We start from the raw sequence: 20810 nt of genomic DNA on the forward strand, positions 1-20810 counted from the left end.
TCAGGCCCTGGAACATTACCTACGTTGTTTAGCCTTGCAATTTCAATACACCTGGCTTGATTCACTACATTACGCAGAATTTTCTTACAACAACACTATGCATTCATCCACTGGGTTCTCCCCTTTTTACTCGTCTATGGCCAGCATCCACGTACTCTCCCTTTTTCTGATTCGGACTTTTCCAATACCCCCGCACTACGGACCGGGAATCCGGCGGCTAATGACTGTGCCCGGGATCTCGCTTCCATACATGCACAAACCCTTGTCCATCTCCGGGAAGCACAGGAGTCGATGCGGACAGCCGCTAACAAAAGGAGGAAGCAGGCCCCTTCATACTCACCGGGCGATCGGGTGTGGTTGTCTACGCGTCACCTGCGCATACCAGGTTCACGTAAACTACTGCCCCGTTTCGTCGGCCCGTATAGGGTCTCCAAGGTCCTGAATCCGGTTGCTTACCCTCTTGCTGTCCCCACTTCGTGGAGACTGCACCCTGTTTTTCACACGTCCCTTCTCAAACCCTGCCCTGATACCACTTGCATGACGTCCGCTCCCGGTCCTGTTCCACTGGCCTCCCAGGAGGATTATGAGGTTAGTGCTGTTTTGGGGTCCGGATTGTTAGAGGACAGTTGCAGTACCTGGTTGATTGGTTGGGCTATGGTCCTGAGGAACGGTCCTGGGTTCCGTCTCCTGACGTCCATGCTCCGTTGTTGGTGGCTCGGTTCCACAGGGAGTACCCTTCAAGCCCACGGGGTCGTGGGCCTTTGAGGGGGGCTCTGTCACGCCCCCATCCACATCCACAAATCCTCCTATTGCATCCCGTAATTCCATCAATATACGGCAGAATCATAGTACACAACAAGACACCACACGCACCATTGCACATTCTCGCCTTCAGGTTTGCCGACAAGGGGCTGGCCGAACTCTGCGACGCTGGGTTATGCCTCGCTCTCCATTCCTGCATTGGCGGTTGCCGTGAAGACGCGCCATGAACATTCCGCGTCTCCGCTGCCGACGCTTGGACGTTCTTCCTCCACGCGTCCAATCGCGTGTGCGCCAATCACGTGTGTGAGTCACGTGACCACTGGAGCGAGCGTTCAAAAGTGACCCGCGAACTCCCATCCACGCTTCACAGCTGATCTTGGTTGGACTACGGACGCTGCTATCCTTGATCTTGGATTTTGCCTTTGGATTCCGAACTGCTTCCTCTTTTGTACCTCGCCTGGACCTGCTTCTTCCTGGTTTTGACCTCGGCTACTCCCACGGACTGATTCTTGGATTTCCCTAGTTTGGTACCTTGTCTTGAACCGCTCCCCCTGGACACGACCTTGGCTTTTCTCCTGGACTGCAATTGGATTATCCTTTGGTTTGAATTCAGCTCTCTGCATCACGTGCCATCTAGATTGGCTCACAGTACCAGGTTCCGTATCAGGTGGTGATTCCATCCTTCAAGTGCTTTGCCAGGCTGCAACCTTGTCGTCAACCCTGCCGGCCCCTCAGACAGACACCCTACATCACATTCCAGACAACCACTCAGGGTAAGCGCCTTATAGGTATACATTTAGGATTGTGCACAGGGTGTATTGGTTATCTAACCCGCGTGTTTGCCTTACAGTGGTCAGGGGAAAACATCTTCCGGCATTCCTGGTTCCGGCTGACGACATTCACCACCTGTGGCCTCAAGGGTTGCTCGGGCAGTATATTGACTGTTTGCTCGAGTGGAACTTGGGGACAGAGGTATCATCGCCTACACGACCATCAAGTCCTGACAGTGACAAAGTTGTATTTATGTCAAAAATATAATTCTAGTTGTTGTTTTTCAACATCCCGCAAAGGAATCCCAACTTCCGAAACCCAAGATTCTACAATTCAAATTCATTTGTGCTTAAATGAAATGATTCTCATTTCTGTCTATCCCCTTAAAATCTAGCTTCCACCATTCTACTGCCGAACACAGCTTACCTTAAAAGATCTCAGCTTGAACATTCCTGAACAATGAATAAAATACGATCTTTCCAATACCAGTTTTCATTTTTGCTGAATTAGCTGGACTTTTAATTAAACAGCAAGATCACTCACAATAAAAATGTTTTTACCTGAACCGTATTTACAACACTCTATGGGCCTCATTACGAGTTTGAAGGCAGCCATGCCCTTAATAAGGGCATGGCTGCCTCCAAACTCGGGTCCGTGGTCCCTGAATGGGGAAATACCTGGCCATTTCGACTTCCATACCGGAGGGCCCAGAATTTCCCCATTCAGGGAACCCGGACCTGGACCATCCCCATTCCCATTTGAGCCCCCATAGGCCGTTAGTGACGGGCCCGTTGTTAGCATGCTGGTCCCCTCGCAGGACCCGCAAGGGACGTCTGGTCTGACCAGACGTCCAGAGCGGGTCCCGCGAGGGGACCTCGTAATGAGGCGGTACAGGGTTAACTGGCCAGCACCTTTACCGCCACGATTAACCCCTTACCGCCTCAGTTGTAATGAGGCCCTATGACTCTTAGTATGCACAGACATTAGGATATCAGTCTTGAAAAACATCTTCTTTGTCAAAACACGTGTTGGCAGGCACAAGCTAGAATGTTGATGGACATTTGTTTGCATAAGACTGGAATGAACCAATATATTACCAAAGCAGGATCGCACAAGCCCTTTACATGACTCTTATGCTCTCATTTACTCTGAACTGGTGGCTATAGCCATCATAGCAGTCGGCCCATAGTGTACCCTGAGTAGAATATATTATACCCACAGATATTATACCCAGCACTGAAATGAGTGTGCCTCTGTGCCCTTACTCTCTTTTTCAATTCTTGAATTGATCCTTGTTTTGTTAGGGTCCTTAGAAGGTGTGGCCCTTCACTACACTTATGCTTGTTGCTCATCAGAATGACCAGACCTGTCATAAAGTTTTTTTTTGTTTCAGATTAATTTTAATTTCTTTGTATTTGTTGAAAGGAAAATGTTTCTGTGTGGATCACTGGTTCTTCCCCACTATACTTCCGGGAACTGTGCCCTTCTGGGAAGAATATAATTAAACATGGTCATCCATGCTCATATATGGTTTACATTTTAGACAATAAAATGTTGATCAATAAACGGAAAATTAACAAGAAATAAACAATCACAACAGACAATTTAAATGATACTGTCTATCTATGGCAAATTATGTTTGTCTCAGGGACATCCATCTATATCCTTTGTAGCATGGATACTATTAGACCATTGATATATATTGTATGTACCTAAGCCTTTTACCATCCATGGTTTTCAATGGTTACAAATTATCAAAATCACAGACAAACTATGGTTATCTATGGACTGCATGACCCTGGTTTACCCATGAACGTAAATGGAGAGGAAACTCCAGGCTTTAAAATAAATAATAGCCTGGCTGCATGAGATTTTGTGAACAGGACATTTTCTGGAGATTGTTTGCCCCCACTGTGAATCTCAGGAACATTTGTTTTTCTTTTCTGAGGCTGTTGATGCACAAGAGATGATAATCAGTTGCCTTCCTGTGGAGATTCCAAGATGTCTACTATATTTATCATGTGCAAAGTTTCCAAGATGAGACCACATTTTAGAAATTAATTTCGATAATGGTCCTTAAGTCTGGACTGTAAATACAAGATTAAAATAGCTGTTTTGCTTGATGTTCCAGACCTTCCTCTATGGTATCTAGGGACAAGGATTGTACAACCCCTAGAGGTTGTTCAGTTTCAATGTAACTAGGAACTAGACACAGCTGGCCCTCACAGAACCCTCGATATGTAACCCTGTCATATGGTTATGAAGACAAGCTCGTCCTGTGTCACATCTCACTATGGTTGGTAAAACTGTTTCATCCTGCCCCCTACTTGTAGGGATACGGATTTCAAAATGATAGATGTTTTGAGACTAAGAACCTGACACTTTGGCTTGTCTGATGAAGCTGCCATCTCATTGTCAGGTGATCTTGACACAGACTTCATTTTTGAGTGATACCCTTCTATATGATTTAAGTGCCTCCCTTCATCCTGGCAAACTGTCTTCACTTGTAAGCTTCAATATGCTGGGGGATTACCAAAAAGGTTCGCTGGTAGATGAAATTGAAGACACTAGAATGGTTGTTACGTGCTCAGATTGTTGCAATACTTCAATACTTCATTTATATTGTGGGCCAAAAGGGGCATTCCATCATAATGCAGATTGAGGACCTTCTCATGTATCCCCTTCTTGAAACTAGACTAATTCAGAGAAGAATAGTGCCTCATGAGCATGCTTTGGAACATACACAGCTCATCCATGCATGGCATGCACCTGAAAACATCTTCAACAGTCTCCTGTGACAACCACTCAGCACAGTACCCATTTACTCTATAATCTGAGAATGGAAACACTATTGCCATTGCCCCGAGGCTAAGGTAGACACTTGGTAAACTTCCTTCCCAGTCACAATGCAGGGCTTTTTTTTCACAATGTGTGATATAGAGGAGCAGTTGAGACTCTGCTGTGAGGGTACATTAGCAAATTTCAGAGTGTGATGGATTAAGATGTAATCAGAATATGGTGTAATTGTAAGTGTCAGAAGATATGCTAAAGCATAAAAGACAATAGGTGTTTCACCCCAGGTTATTAGCATGTGAAAAAGCTGAGATATTGTAAATCATGTTAATTGACTTATAGTGTCATGACTGGGTAATTGCCATCTTGGAATCCATCTTTTGTGTACAATTTTGGACCGTGTGATTTAGAATATGAGAGAGGCGTAGAGAATCTATAATGTGTTTCTGCTGTAGAAGCAAAGCTCTCAAACTGTCCCAAGAAATAGATGGGTTTTCAGACTCAGAAGACAGACATTTCTCTTTGATTGAATGTCTCAAGCAAGGTCACTGGCTGAAAGCCCAGAACTGAAGACAACACACTTGTCTTTTAAAACTAACACCCAGGACAAGAAGGAAACATGGAGTTAGAAATCTATTACGTTTATATTTTTGAAAGGTCTAACATCTTTAACGAGCCATTCCTTTGCACCAATTTGTAGATGGGTTACTCTGCCATGTCCCTAAGTGCCTGATTGCATCCACCAGCACTTACTACTCCTCCTAGGTTTTTGTGCCTTCCTTATTCCCTGCAATAACCCCATGAGTTCAGCCTTAAAGGTGGTAAAAGTGGGCAGTGCTGCAAGGGAGATGTTCATGTTTCACTACGTGAGAGACAACCTCCTCCTCGCCCTCTACAGAAACATCCTTTGCATAATGTGTTGTCCGTAACATTAAATCATCTGGCACTTTCCATAAACACCCTAAAAGTCAAGTAAAACGAGAAGACAGTCCAGTCAGTTTCCCTATCTTCCTCTTTCAAAATCACAAACACACTGTGATGTACTTTACCTATATCAACAAAATCCACAGCCTTTGGAAGGAATTGATAACCATATCCATTTGCCAGCTCACGCTTTTCTTTTGAGGTTTAAAGGTTTTATTTGTACCAAGTCATACAGGGCATAACAGGATTATAATAAGCATAGTAAAACATAATGAAGATAACATATGTACATTTGGAACTCGCTGTAGAAACATGTGTAGACCTAGCATGAATGTGAGGTCAGTGTTAATAAAAACTCTCATGTTGAATAGAAGGGGGAGGCAAGACATACATTGAGAACAAAATAGAGACGGGACATATACAGAAGGTAGAAGGGGAGTGGGAAGGAATGGCGTAGGGATAATGTGCACATTTGATTTACTGAATAGAAGTTAAACAGGCGTAACATAGGCTAGGAATTCAATAAAAGGTTCCCATTCCAGTTCGCGTTTTAGCATTAAAAACAGAGTAGAAGCATTGCACCTTTCTAATCTGTGAATATTGCAAATTGAGTTCCACCATATCCTGTAATGAGCCTTCTTTGCATTTTTCCAATTAGACGTTATGGTTTTAATGGTTGTTACAAAGGTCACACTTGTTGATCAAATTGTAGGCCAACATGACATCTCTTTCACCCCAAATGATATCTCTGCTATATCTGATGGCTGAAAGTCACCAAATCATTAATAATGGAATTGGAATTCACACTGTTCAATATTTAAAAGCTATTACATGTCCCTAATACAAAACATTCCTCAACACTAGATTGCGTGATATACCTTTAGCCTCCTAAGCATGGAGACATTTATGTTTCGATGTCCCATCTTCACTTGTACTGTCTATTCTGTGACAGTGTCAGATCCCATCTGTCAGCAGATTCCAGCACAGCTGCCACCAAATGTGACTGTTAAGAGTCCTGGTGACCACCTCACCACCTCAACCCCCAGGAGATAAATAATTAATTCTCAGCCTGATTCACCACACATCAGTGCACATAATTGAGCCCAACCAATGACATTTCCATTGACCAAAAGAAGACTAGAGGTCCATTAAGCAGGTTGCAGCAAGCAGAATTGTATTAACACAGAGAGATAAGGACACACATCAATGCCTCATGGAACATCTTAACCCCTCCCATAAAAAGTATAGGTTATATATCCTGTTAGGTTACAGAGAGGTTTTTTGTCATGATGCTGCCTAACATGGCTCTGTCCAATCAAACCTTCTGATTCATTATACTTGTAGCCAGTTGCTGTTTAGGTTATATTTTCATCATTAACTGACAGTTTGTGGGCCAGGTTTTATCTTCATTCTGTGAAAGGCAACAAAAAGTACATATTGGTTACAACAAAACAGATTATTCCACCACTATATAAAGGTTTCAGTTGATACAATCAAAAGCAACCGCAATTATTTCTTTATTTATGTATGCACCTATATGGGTTTGTTGACATATATAGATTGAAATCTGAATGATCGGTAGTGATTTTATTTTATCTTACTTTTTGCGATAATTACCTGAAATGTGAATTAAAGGTATACATTGATTTTGATGGGACGTAGATCCCCTAGGAGTGCAAATTGGGACTGTCTGTCAGCACATCATAGACTCTGTTTCTTTTGTTTTACTGTATAGTCTCTGGTGGTCTTGACACTTGTTTTAGTCCTGTTGCACCTGAAATATGTCAACATTACATGCACAACAATTTAGAATCTTTAGAAATACTACTGTAAACTATATATACAAGGTTGTGCTCCTTGATTCCCCTTTTTCAGTTGATATACATGTGCACATTTGTCATCTTCTATATTTAATGTGTTTGTATTTAGTTCATAAGAGCCTTTACAAACATTTACAATATATCAACTTCATTCATAATAATAGCAAATTACTTATATACATATATGAAACAGAATAGAATAAAACAATTAAACCAAGAATAAAACATAAAACATAACAAATGCAACATGAAACATCCATAATCGTCAGACTTCCTTAATTCAAGATCCTTCACTGCATGTAGACTGGGCACAATGCAACGCCACAGCCGATAAAGTGCTAAGTGCATGGATTTGGTGTCTGTGTTTAAGCAATTGCACCAACATTCGCTGGGTATGATATTGTCATAGTTGTGTACAAATGGACCCAAAATAGTCATATATAAAGTCCCCATTAATGAACATTCAGTGAATAGATGTTTTGTTGTTTCTATTATTGATGACATTTTACACAGACTACAATATCTTTGTCATCAATGATTGCCCACACTGGTAGCTGATTCACACAAATCCAAAGCCATAAATCACGCAATGCAGGTGTAGGACACTTTAATAGATATTTTTAGGTTTAAAAAATCTGTGTGTAACCTTTTTGATGTACGTGTTGCTTGTTTAGTGTAGACAGATGTTGATAGTTATTCTCCCAATCCCAATAGTTTGTCTGTTTCGTAAGGGGGTTCACGCAATATAATGTATTCCATACTGGGATCTATCACTAAGTCCCAATCTAACATTCTAAAGAAATACGCCACTAATTTTACATATGTCTTCCCATCAACTATAGTGTCTTTTTGACAGTTCGTGCCCAGTACTGCATTTACTGGACCTCTAGGTTTCAGTCGTGATTCAGTCGTGATTTTAGAAACAACTCTCCCCTTTTCTTCATTACTTGTGCTCTTAAGGAAGTAAGACCAAACTCTAGTCTTATATATTCAATGGAAGTAGATGATGATGACAGTTCCAGGATCTTCCTTCAAGACGATCTATTCACTTTAGATCTTGCATGGCGAGTGCCTCTAACCCATATATGACCGCGGGGCACACACACTTCTTGTAAAAAAATCAGAATTCCCTTACCAAATGTTCTATTACCAAAGTTAGCAACCAAAAGGCTAAGCTGGCAAGCTTTCCTACACTTGCCTTCTTTTATCCCAGCAAAATTCATACATAAGTCTCCTTGATGATATAATCAGTAACGGACCTCTACTTGGTGATAACCTAGGGGATAACTTCAATTACATTATTCCTCTGGGTATGTATACAGTGAGTTATCCTTTTGGCTCCGAAAATAATTCTTCTCTAATTGTGCCTTACAGAGAGAAGGAGTGAGGGTACTCCCAATATACACATCATTTTTACATATCAGCCTAGTCCTGCAGTGCCTCCCTTTTCTATTAGCTATTTACGGGGGAAAACGCGTTCCAGAACTTTGTTGTGGCTTAGGTATCGGTTGCCATGGCGCCTGGCCATGTAGCAGAGGACGCTGCGTCAGTTGAGATGTCCGGTGCGCAGAGAACGCGTATGGAGGCCCCGCCCCCCTGCACCGTAAAAGCCGAAGCGACTAAGCGGCTTGTTGCTGCTAATTGGCATTACGTTACTTTGGTTCCATCCTGCTCCGTTGCTTGTTTCCTTTTCCTCCTGATTACTTGACTTCCCGGTGCTTCAACCCACCTTTTGTCTTTTGGACTGTTATTGCCTTTTCCTCCAGCCTGATTCGTGAAATCTGTTGCTGACTTCGGACTGTCCTTGGATTTCTATCGTGCCTTCTCCCTGTCTGGTTTGGTTTGTCCATTTTGCCTCCCTACACAATTTGAGTCGTCTTTCAAACGCGGATTGCCACGCTGCACCTTACAGAGGGCCCCGCCAACAGAAGTTACAGTGGGCCACAGATTGCTTCTCTTTCCTTCATTCAACCCGTGACAGTAATGTGTGTTGAAAACAAGGGTAAGCTTGTTCCAATTCTTCTTTATTGTTCATTACCTGAATTTCTCCTCTCATTGGTGTGGATTACTGGAACAATATCATTAAATTAACTGCCTAACCGAGTGCATAGAAGTGACGCTTTCCAGTGTATGCACCAACCCGTCACTAGTGCGACACTCGTGCCGTCCAGGTATACATTCCCTCTACTAACCTTGTGGTTTTGTACCTGCTGTTGAACTCCTTTCAACTGATAGTTCATGTATCCATTAGGAATTCCACTTAACAGGTCTGCTGGGTGCTATACCAGTCATAGTGAGGTTATATTTACTACTTGTGCATACTCATAGGGCCTCATTACACGGTAGGCGGTAAAAAACAGGATTTATCAGCATGGCGCTATTAGCGTGTCCGCCCTCACAGGAGACCGCCAGTAGCGTACCATTACGAGTAAGCGGACACGCGCATAGGGCCATGCCAGTAAATGACCCTACCGCCATGCCACAAAGTACCTTACCGGGGCCGACCAAAGTGCTGATAGCACCTCCGCCCTCACTCTACATGCTATTAGCGGTCACCACTATTAGCATCAACCGTTAAATTGCGGAACCGGAAATAGCGTCATCGCACCGGAACGGGAAAGAGCACGGCGGCCATCTTTAAAAACACAATCCATTGCCATCCTCTGCCCCCTGGACCATTTTGGAGTTGGGAGCTGTGTTAAATCATCCGTGGCACCTGCATCATGCCCAAGGCCTTGAAGAAAACCTGTGACAGGCAGCGGAAGGAAAAATATACTAATGAGGAACTGGTCATGTTGACACAGACCCTTGCAGAGCATGCAGAGGTAGTCTTTGCCAATGACATGCGCTGCGCTACCTTGCTGAAGAAGAAAGCCATCTGGGAGGAGGTGGCTGTCAAAGTCAGTGCCGTGGGCAGCAGCACGCGCACTGTGCGCGAATGCAGGAAGAGGTGGGACGACCTCAGGCTGCGGGTGAGGGGCATCCTGGCGGAGAACCACCGCATTGCCAGTGCCGGTGGAGATGGCTCCCCAATACGCCTGAAGGAATGGGAGGAGACATGCGCCAACATGATTGCCACCGAAAGCATCGAGGGAGTAGGCAGCATGGAGGTCGGCGTGGCTACCACTTCCGATGGAGGTGAGTGTACACATGACTGGATGTGGTGTGAATGTACAGTGACCCCCATATGTGAGCACAGACCCCACTCATGCATGGACACACATCCACACATGCATCCATCCATCACCATGTCAGTGTCAGACCCAAACACACACACATGCACACATCACCAGAGACAAGTCCCAAACTCAACCATGCATGGATGAGGCACTGAACTGGCACATCACCTGCATCCACAACTGCTAAGTCCCAATGGCCACAACTGCATCATTCCTGTAATTTACATTGAGTATATTGAAACGCAACCAATGCCATCCCCCTTCTCGTCCCTGACAGGCTCACATACAGATGGGGAGGATGCCGCTGATGCATCAAAGGCACCACCTACATCAAAGAGGCCAAGGGCACAGGAGCCAGAGGATACCCCTGCAACATCCAGGGGCAAGGGGGGAAGGCCACACCTGAAGAGTGGTAGCCTACGTCATAGTGCCACTGCCAGGGCAGCAGTAGCTGCACCACCAACTGTGGCCCCACCACCGGAGGCAAACCCACTGGCAACAATGCCAGACACCCAGGGCCCACCATCAGCTGCGGCAAGCTCTGCTGGTGAGGCAGCCGCCACTGGCCCCCTATCCGATCCAGAGGACACCCTAGTCCAGCACATGGAGATGCTCACCCCAAGCCCCCCAGGAAGCCCAGAGGCAGTGGCATCCCAGACCCCTGGTTCTGATGGGACTTTCGAGGACACTACCCTGCAATCATGTCAGTCACCCATGCTACCATCACCTGTTGCATTGGAGCCATCTGAGGGCACGGCATCCAGTGCACGGTCACCCGGCACTGACCTCCAAATTTCCACCATCCTGCAGTGCCAACAGGAGCTGACCATGCTGGTTGGCCAGCATGTCGCTGAGGCTGCCAATCTCAGTGAGAACATTGTCCAGATGGTGAGGCACTCCACTGAGCGCATGGACACCAACACGGACAGGATATGCAATGAAATTGCAAGGCTTAGGGAGGTGCTTGTCCACATGGCAGACACAATGGACCGCCACTTTCACCAACAAGGCCAGTCTGCCCCATCCTCGTCTTCCGGGTCAACACAAACAAGCCCCCTCAGGCGCTCGATGCGAACTACCAGGCGCACGTCTGGCAACCCTCAAGATCCTTCCAAGGACAATGGAAATTAGGGGGTTGATGGGGATACCTCAGTGTGCATTGGCCATGGCAAAAATGGCAGAGACATGAGGGACTGTTGTGGGGGGTGGTGGGAAGGGAGTTATGGGTCTGTTGTGGGGGGTGGTGGGAAGGGTGTTATGGGTCTGTTGTGGGGGGTGGTGGGAAGGGTGTTATAGGTCTGTTGTGGGGGGTGGTGGGAAGGGTGTTATGGGTCTGTTGTGGGGGGTGGTGGGAAGGGTGTTATGGGTCTGTTGGGGGGGGGTGGAAAGGGTGGTGGGATGTTGTGGGGCTTGCACTTCTTCACCTTTAATTTAGTCAATACACTGGTTTCTGATGAAAACACAGCCTTGGACATCTTCATTGTGTGTGTGTGTACTTCATTGGCGACAGGGTCCATTGCGTGCTCTAAGACATACACCAGTGCATTCCTCCCCATATCCATGTGACAGTACGAAAACATGTTCCGCAGATTGATTGGCTGATCAGATGCTGTCTCACAGCACGTGCCTCCTGGCCATCCCCTCTTGCAACACCTGCATCCCCTTCACCTCCGTCCTCATCAACATCATCATCCTCATCATGTGCTTCTATTCCAACGTCAGGGGGCAGTGGGCAATTCCGTCTGTCACACATATTGTGCAGCATGACACATGCCATGGTGATCTTGGCCACCTTCTCATGTCCATACAGGAGAGCAGCACCAGACCTGGTAATGCACATTCAACGTGACTTCAAAAGTCCAAAGGCCTGCTCGGTCACGATGTGGGTACGGGTATGTGCACGACTGATTACCTCCTCGTGCCTGTTCTGTGGTCTCTGTACAGGTGTGAGGAGCCAGGTTTTCAGGGTATAGGCCGCATCACCTGTATGGGGGGATGAATGGGGTCCTGTTACTGTTCACCTCAAGGGCGGCCTGTTCACATCACACAAATTGACATAGCATTGTGATGCAAGTGCTAAAATGAGAGCATACATGCAGATGGTCTGTGTGACAGCAACGTGCAAGTGTGTGGCCGACCCTGCAAGTAGAAATGCCACAATAATGCCTACAACAGTAATTCTGACATGCCCTGGGTGTGGCCAGGTCTTAGGTGTCCCTGGCCCAAGCAGATTTTGTAGCACACTGCTTGTGTACTGACATTCTGACACCAATGTTGCCATGCTGTGAAGCATCACTTCAGTGGTGCTATAGGTGTGTGGTTCAGTGCTATGTCTAGGGGTGTTCCCTTTGCATGCATTCAAGGGTACATTGCTGGATTGATGCTATGATGCGCTGATTCTGTATTACCATCTAGGCGGCATGTTGCTGATTTGTGTAATATGTGGCGTGGCATGATGTGCAATGGGGATGGATGTGTAATATTTTGCAGCCTGCATTGTTCTCATAGTCGTGCACCTTCAAATTGCATGTGGGTTCTTCTCAGGTACATCGTGGCCTTCCCTGAAGGACATTGGCGTACATCTGTATGTCCATTTTCCCTACGGACGCCAGTCAACACCCAGTTGGAGTATGTATCTCTCCCCCCCATTCACACCCAGTTGGAGTATGTATCGCTCCCCCCCCCATTCACACCGAGTTGGAGTATGTATCTCTCCCCCCCCATTCACGCCCAGTTGGAGTATGTATCTCTCCCCCCCATTCACACCCAGTTGGATTATGTATCTCCCCCCATTCACACCCAGTTGGAGTATGTATTCCCCCCCCCATTCACACCCAGTTGGAGTATGTATCTCTCCCCCCCATTCACACCCAGTTGGAGTATGTATCTCCCCCCCCATTCACACCCAGTTGGAGTATGTATATCTCCCCCCCATTCACATCCAGTTGGAGTATGTATCTCCCCCCCCCCATTCACACCCAGTTGGAGTATGTATCTCTCCCCCCCCATTCACACCCAGTTGGAGTATTTATCTCTCCCCCACCCCCATTCACACCCAGTTGGAGTATGTATCTCTCCCCCCTCATTCACACCCAGTTGGCGTATGTATCTCCCCCCCCATTCACACCCAGTTGGAGTATGTATCTCCCCCCCCCATTCACACCCAGTTGGAGTATGTATCTCTCCCCCCCCATTCACACCCAGTTGGAGTATGTATCTCTCCCCCCCCATTCACACCCAGTTGGAGTATGTATCTCTCCCCCCCCATTCACACCTAGTTGGAGTATGTATCTCTCCCCCCCATTCACACCAAGTTGGAGTATGTATCTCTCCCCCCCATTCACAGCCAGTTGGAGTATGTACCCCCCCCATTCACACCCAGTTGGAGAATGTATCTCTCCCCCCCATCCACACCCAGTTGGAGTATGTATCTCTCCCCCCCCCCATTCACACCCAGTTGGAGTATGTATCTCTCCCCCCCCATTCACACCCAGTTGGAGTATGAATCTCTCCCCCCCCAAATCACGCTGCCATGTGCTTGGCCTGCTACTCACCAAGTAGCCACGAACGTTGTCCGGTGTGTCGCTCCATGTAGCGTGGGATAGTTGAGTTCCGCAGAACCATGGAATCATGCGTTGATCCTGGGAATCTGGCACAGCAATGTGTGATTATCTTGTTGGCGTCACATACCATTTGGACATTGATAGAGTGGAATTGCTTCCTGTTTCGGTACACTACTTCATTGTGATGTGGGACCACCAATTCCGCATGGGTACAGTTGATGGCCCCAATGCAACTTGGAATGCCTGCCAGTTGGGGATTGGTTTGGGGGGATTTACCATGCCGCTATTAGCATGTGCACTGGCCTTGTGATGCTGTGCTAATAGCGGCATGGCGTAATTAACGGGATGGAGGGTCGCGCGCACGCGGCCTGCCCGCTATAAGTGGCACCGTAATTAGCGGTGCCGCTAATAGCGGTGTGCCGGGTCGTGATCCACATGAGGATTTAACATTACCGGTAATACATTACCGGTAACGTTAAATCCCTACTGCCATCCGTGTAATGAGGCCCATAGTCTTGTGTTTTCTTGTAGGTTCATCATTCAATTACCAATACCATCTCAACCACTGCCTAGGTACTTAAAGAATTATCTGATTGTTTGGTTTAATTCCATATTGCCTAACTGCTTCTAATCATACTGTATTTTTCTTGCAGCATTGGTTATTGGCGGTGCGTGTTTTCCCCGCTCTTTTAGGCGATAGACATCTCTGCTGGTTTAATCCAAACGGCAGAGAGGTACAATCGTAGAAAATAGCCCCTCTTTAGAGGAAGCCTGAATCATAGAATTCAGTGGAGCTGGAATCCTGGAGGCTGAACTCAAACCTACCAACCATACCTCCCTCTGCGAGGTCATCTTACCTACGCTCCAATCTGCATACAGAGTGGTAAGTAACAATCATTCAGATCAAATTTTATCAAATCTATAATTCCAGGAGTACATACGCTTCTGAATTATTTACTAATTTACCAGGATGTACAGTCAATTTATATACCCCAGTCAGTACTTTCACAGATAAAAGGACTGGGATTTCATATTTTTCACTCTAGAGTATAGAACTCTTCGTAATTATTTTGCCTTAATATTATACTTACAAAAGAATTAGATTTTGGCTGCCGCACAGACAGCTGGGCAACGTTTTATGGACTTTTTCCCTTCTCGCCCTATGGTGACAGGTGGACATCAGTGTTATAAATAGGTATATAAAACAATACCCCTACCAAACACAACAACTACTTCCACCGGCAGGTGAAATATATATGATTCTATAAAGGAGATAGATCTAAACTATATATCAATTATCTCAACCACACAACCGAAGGTCCCTCATTACACTAAGTCTGTAAAAAATAAACTGTTTGCTTCAATATGTCAAAAAAATATATAGTATACATTTATTCAGAACAAAATGAATTCAAGTAAAAACATAAATAGACCCAACATATAGAACACAGTGGAACCAATAAACTAATACCTGAACATTTCATCTAAAACATCCTAACATAATTTAACAAACACAAAAGACACTCTACTAAAACATTTAACATTCTACATGTGTTGTAAAAATTATTCCCTACATGTTTCTGTTCTTCCAAAGCCTCAAAAGGGTGAACATTCTTCAGGGGAAACTTCTGTAAAAATTGTTGTAGACTGCTTCAACACTGTGTACAGGGGGTCATTTCTCACATCACATTAATGGATGTACCTAAAATACAAAAAGGGGGGATCTTCAGGGAGGGGTCAAGAAATACAATACTAAATACACCACCACACAGTACAGTATACATTTCTGGAGAATGCGGACTGGAGGCATGGCCAAAATTGGAGCCAACCTCCCAACAGTTCTATAGATGAACTCAAAACAAGTACCTTCACTGGGAATTCTCTTCAAAGGTGTGCTCTTAATTAATGCTACACCACATGCACCAATTAGCAGATGCATCTACTTCCAACATAGGCGCTAAAAAAAGTCGCCACAATATTCGGTTAAAGACACTGCAGAGACAAAAAATGCATATACCCAACTGTTAGTACGGGTAATGGTTAACTCCTATCTGAATAGAAGTGACTGGGAGGAGTGTAGTTCCAATCAATTACCTTCAACGAAGTCAAAATCCAGATGCTTGAATCAGGGATTACAAGGTCCCCAAGTTCAACTTGTGGTTCAAAGAGACATCAGAATAACGTCCCAACATCACCTAGGGTCAAAACAACAAAAGCCCTGGTTTCAATAGTCACATAATGCCTTAATTTAAAAAAAAACTAGTGATGCAATACAACATGCTGGTTAGTCCTCCCAGAGCCAAGTATACTCTTCACATGATAGTTACCACCATCGTGCACAGTGACGGGGACTATGAACAAATGGCTGCATATTTGAAAACACAGTGAATCCATCACCCACAATATCCGGGCCACAACGTTAGCACACGTCCTCTCATAGCAGTAGCTACAGGGCTGCAAAATGGAGAGCGGTGTACAACGAGCATGTGAAGCCAAAAATAAAACAACCAACAGTGTCAAAAAATAGCCGTGTTTACTGTGTACTCACCAGAAAAGCAGTGGAATGCCAACGACCCGTACGTCAGATAGCAAACACTCTGGATGTGTCCCGAAAGCGAGAATGCAACCAGTAGCAAACACAAAAGACAGACTAAACCACTAAATGGAAAGCGGTAGTCACAAAGAAAGGAACACTCAAAGCTGAATAGAACGCAGCCATATTGAAGGTGATATTAGGGATTCAAGTTCCAACACTACATCAATGTGTCGGCGCAGCTGAGGAAAAGCAAGGAACCAGTAAAACAGAGGGTGGGAAGTATGGTACCAAACAACAATGGTAAAGGAATTAGGAAGGTCAATTACTGTTGCCACCCACACTACTTATTGAAGCAGCCTACAATCCAAACATGCAAGACAATACATTTAAGCATCGTCAGAAATAAACCAATGATTGTGTTACTGAAGTTACTCATCACGCATATATCAATTTGCAAATCTATTTTTAGCTTTTGCAGGAGTATATCATACCACAGTGGAAAGGGACAAAGGAAAACAACCCCATGGCAAAAGAGGGGCAGCAGGCAGCCCAGTACCCAAAATATGAATCATGTTATACATATATAAATGTTGCCACTGGTAAAAGCTATTACATTTTGATACATTCATATATGATATCAAAGGGATAGAGCACCCCGACCCCATCATGTCATACAGTAGGAATAATCATGTAGGGCATATTCAAGAAAACATTGCTTTTTAAATCTCAGCAAGGGTATACAGCATAGATGACAGTCTGATAGACATTAATTCAATACAATGAAAACAAGTTAGAAAAAAAATGCATTAGCTATAATACAGATGAGATTACTTCAACTTCACCAGACCAAGTCATTCAAACTCTGGTAACACCCTTTTTTTCTTTTCTTTCAGACAGAAGAGAGAATGATTCAAATTAGATTCACACAATGCCAATGAATTGCCTCATTCAAACCTAGTCTATGACTCTGTAGTTTGAAAATCATTTTTTGTTCAAAATTGAGTAATTTGCGGTCAATCTCTTGCTTGCTGTTACCATGTATCTTTTTAAATATTAACCATGTAAAATCTGTGTGTGTATGATCTTTTTCCAAAAAATGTTTGACCAGAGAGGCTGCAATTATTTTATTCTTTATACAGCACAGGTGTTCAATCATACAAACCCGGTATTTTCTATTTGTCTTTCCTATATATTGTAGGTCGCAGGGGCACGTAATCAAATAAATGACATTCTGAGTATTACAATTTGTCATTTCATTGGAATTCCACACTAGTTCTGGTTGAATTTGAAAAGTCCTTTTCTCTTCTGTTATAATAATAATAATAATAATAATAATAATAATAATAATAATAATAATTAGGCTTTTATATAGCACTACAAACCCTCAGGTATCTGAGCGCTGCTTATTATTACCCACGGTGTGTGGTGCTCATTTATCGACCTCGGAAGGATGAAAGGCTGAGTTTGGCCCCGCCGGGATTCGAACCTGCGTTAACAGGCTCTGCACGGGTGTCAAAGCGGGCGCTCTACTCGCTGTGCCACTTGACCGTCCACACATACTGCATTTACCGCAAGCAAAATGTCCCTTTACATCCGGTAAACCCCACAGTGTGGTTAAACATGCTTGTTTAATCTGAGTCTCTTTTACATCATTTCAGGCCAACATATTCCGTAGGCTCTGGCTCTTCTTAAAAGCGACCAACAGAGGTAGAACCTCTTTGCCATAGTATGCTTTCTTCCAGGTTTTTTTAATGATGGTTTTGATCTTATACAAAAGATTAGAATAAGTGTTAACAAACACTATCCCAATCTCCCTGGCCTCTTTCTGTGTCTTTTCTAGCAAAGCTTCCCGATTATTGTTATAGGCCCTCTTGGTAGCTGTCCTGAAAATTTGTGGGGGGTAACCCTTGGTTAGCAGTTTCTGTGTCAAGATATTGGCACTCTTACTATAATCTTCCTTATAGCTACTATTCCTCTTCAACCTCAGGAACTGTCCAAAGGGCAAATTCATTTCCATATGTTTAACGTGGTGACTGCTATAATTAAGTAAGGCATTTTTGTCAGTAGTCTTACTATAAGTTCTAACTTTCAACATCCCCATAGAATGGAAAATAGTGATGTCCAAAAAGTTAATTTCACTTTCGCCAATACATTTGATGAATTTCAAATACCGGTTTTGATCAGCAAGATCAGGTCCATTTCCCTCCACAGAATGGTTTTGTTACAGTCCACTGCATCTAATCCAAAATGCCAACCAGGGAAAATAATAATTTCAATTTTGCTTTCTGTTGTTAATTGTCCTTTCTCTCCCTCTTCCTGTGAGTCGGTCAGCCAGTAAGTGAGTGAGTGAGACGCCAACATCTATGCTTGTGGACTTGAATAGATCAGATACCGCTTCCTTTAGAGGTTATCATGTCTTTAAATAATTGGTCAGTGCATGTGATTGAACATGTTTAAAAAAAGTGGCATCACACTAAACCATCCCCTTTATACTCACTGTACATATAAATGAAGAGGGCAGTAACTTCTAAACCCGGTTTCCCTCCCATTTGATGTGATGCCATATTGGAGATTTCTACATTAAACAAGTGTAATGATCGGAAACATAATGTTCCCCACATGCAATCATGTTACTAATTTGGTTGTCAGAATGCCCTCACTGAGGTGCTAGTCTGATGTTGGTGCTACATGCCATATGTGTCAGACCAATTTTTGTTTTTAATTCTCTGATACTTTCATACAACAATCTTATTCTGAGCTCAACATAATAGCCTCACTGGCACAGGCACTAAGAGGTATGAACCATTAAACAAATATTAAAAAAGATGATTTCCTTTCAACTGAACCATTTTAAATATAGCAATTTCTAAGGAACATCCTTCAAATGTTCAAAACAAAAATGTGATTCATAATGTAACATTTAAATGGTGAATTATGTCTCTTTACACATAATGGGAAGAATCACAATATGAAAGGGCATACCAGCCCCTGCCTTTCAGCAGAAGATGCAGTGTCATATATTTTTGGTTCCTTTGAAGCTCGGAGCACAGCAATATATGATACTTGAGAATGTGGGTGTCATGTGACCACTGTCAGGAGATTTATGGAAATTAGACTGCCGTTGAGAGATTCCCCACTCTGTATATTCCATAAGTCAGGCTCTAAATCTCCAAAGGTGTGAATCACATCCTCCTGGAAGGACAGGGCTAGTGGGAAGATCTCATTACTTGTAGGGATGACTGCACTCAGAATCAATGGGCCTCATTCCGAGTACGGCGCTAACCAATGGCGCTATTAACGCCTTGGTTGACGCTGTACCCGGACCGGCAGCGCCTTGGTGGATGGCGGAATCACCGCCCCATTCCAAGGTTGGCGGGGCGGTAATTCCCCATTCACCAAGGCTCTTCCCCATTCCCGAATGAGCCCCCATAGGGCTCAATGGGAATGGGGAAGATGCAAATAACGGTGACCGTTCATTACGGTCACCGTTATTGGCTTGGAGGCCCCTTTGCTCCCTCGACTTTAACACCTGCTCAAAGCAGGCGTTAAGGGCGAGGGCGCAGAGGGAACTCGGAGTATGGCGGTAAGGGATTACCGCCACCGGTCTCGTTACCGGTGGCCGCTATCCCTTACCGCCATACTCGGAATGAGGCCCAATGTGTTGTTTTTATAGAGAATTGATTTTCCTCTGCAAGACCTGCTTTCTGAGATCAAAAGAAAAATAGTTGGTCCTTTGCTGAATCGAGGAATGTGTCATACATATTTACAGTCCTGCCTCTGGGCTGAGTTTTATATCCATTGGAAAGCCATGCCCCTTCTTTAGCTGGTGGGGATGGACTACCACTTGGCTGTCAAGGCCAAAGTTGTTGTTTCATTCACAAAGGGAGCCTTTCAGGTCATTTTCTTTTCCTCATTTCAACATGGCAATTGTCACTTTAAAAATGGAAAAATTATAAAATTTACTTTGCGGTCAAAAAAAAGGTTAATATTTTACATTTCATGTCTCTGTATGTTTCTTTATAGAAAGTTGATTTTCAGTTGTGTAAAAGAAAAGATACACAATGCAGGCCCCAATTCGTTTTTTGTTGTTGTTTTGCTCTCCCATAAAATGCTGTGTTTTTCACCCCAGATCGGGCTCTTCTCACTTTAATAAAGGTTGCTGGATACTTGCTCGGACAAATACACTCTTGTTGTAAATCAGTTGCTGATATCCCATTTCCGCCTGTGTGTCTTTTTCAGAATGTTATTCTTTTGAAATAAGGCATTTCTTCGTGCATCCTTTTCTTAGTTTATATTTCCATACACACATAGTAATGCCCGATATGTTCACCATATAAATACAAGGAACAATGTTAATGATTAAAATGATGGTTTACATACATACTGTTTGATTCTATTGATATATTGCTAACATTTTACAAAACATATTACTAACTCATTTTAGGGTATTGGCATTTATGGC

Source organism: Ambystoma mexicanum, chromosome 5q (genome assembly GCF_040938575.1).
Source record: "Ambystoma mexicanum isolate Mex_15411 chromosome 5q, UKY_AmexF1_1, whole genome shotgun sequence".
Taxonomy (NCBI): domain Eukaryota; kingdom Metazoa; phylum Chordata; class Amphibia; order Caudata; family Ambystomatidae; genus Ambystoma; species Ambystoma mexicanum.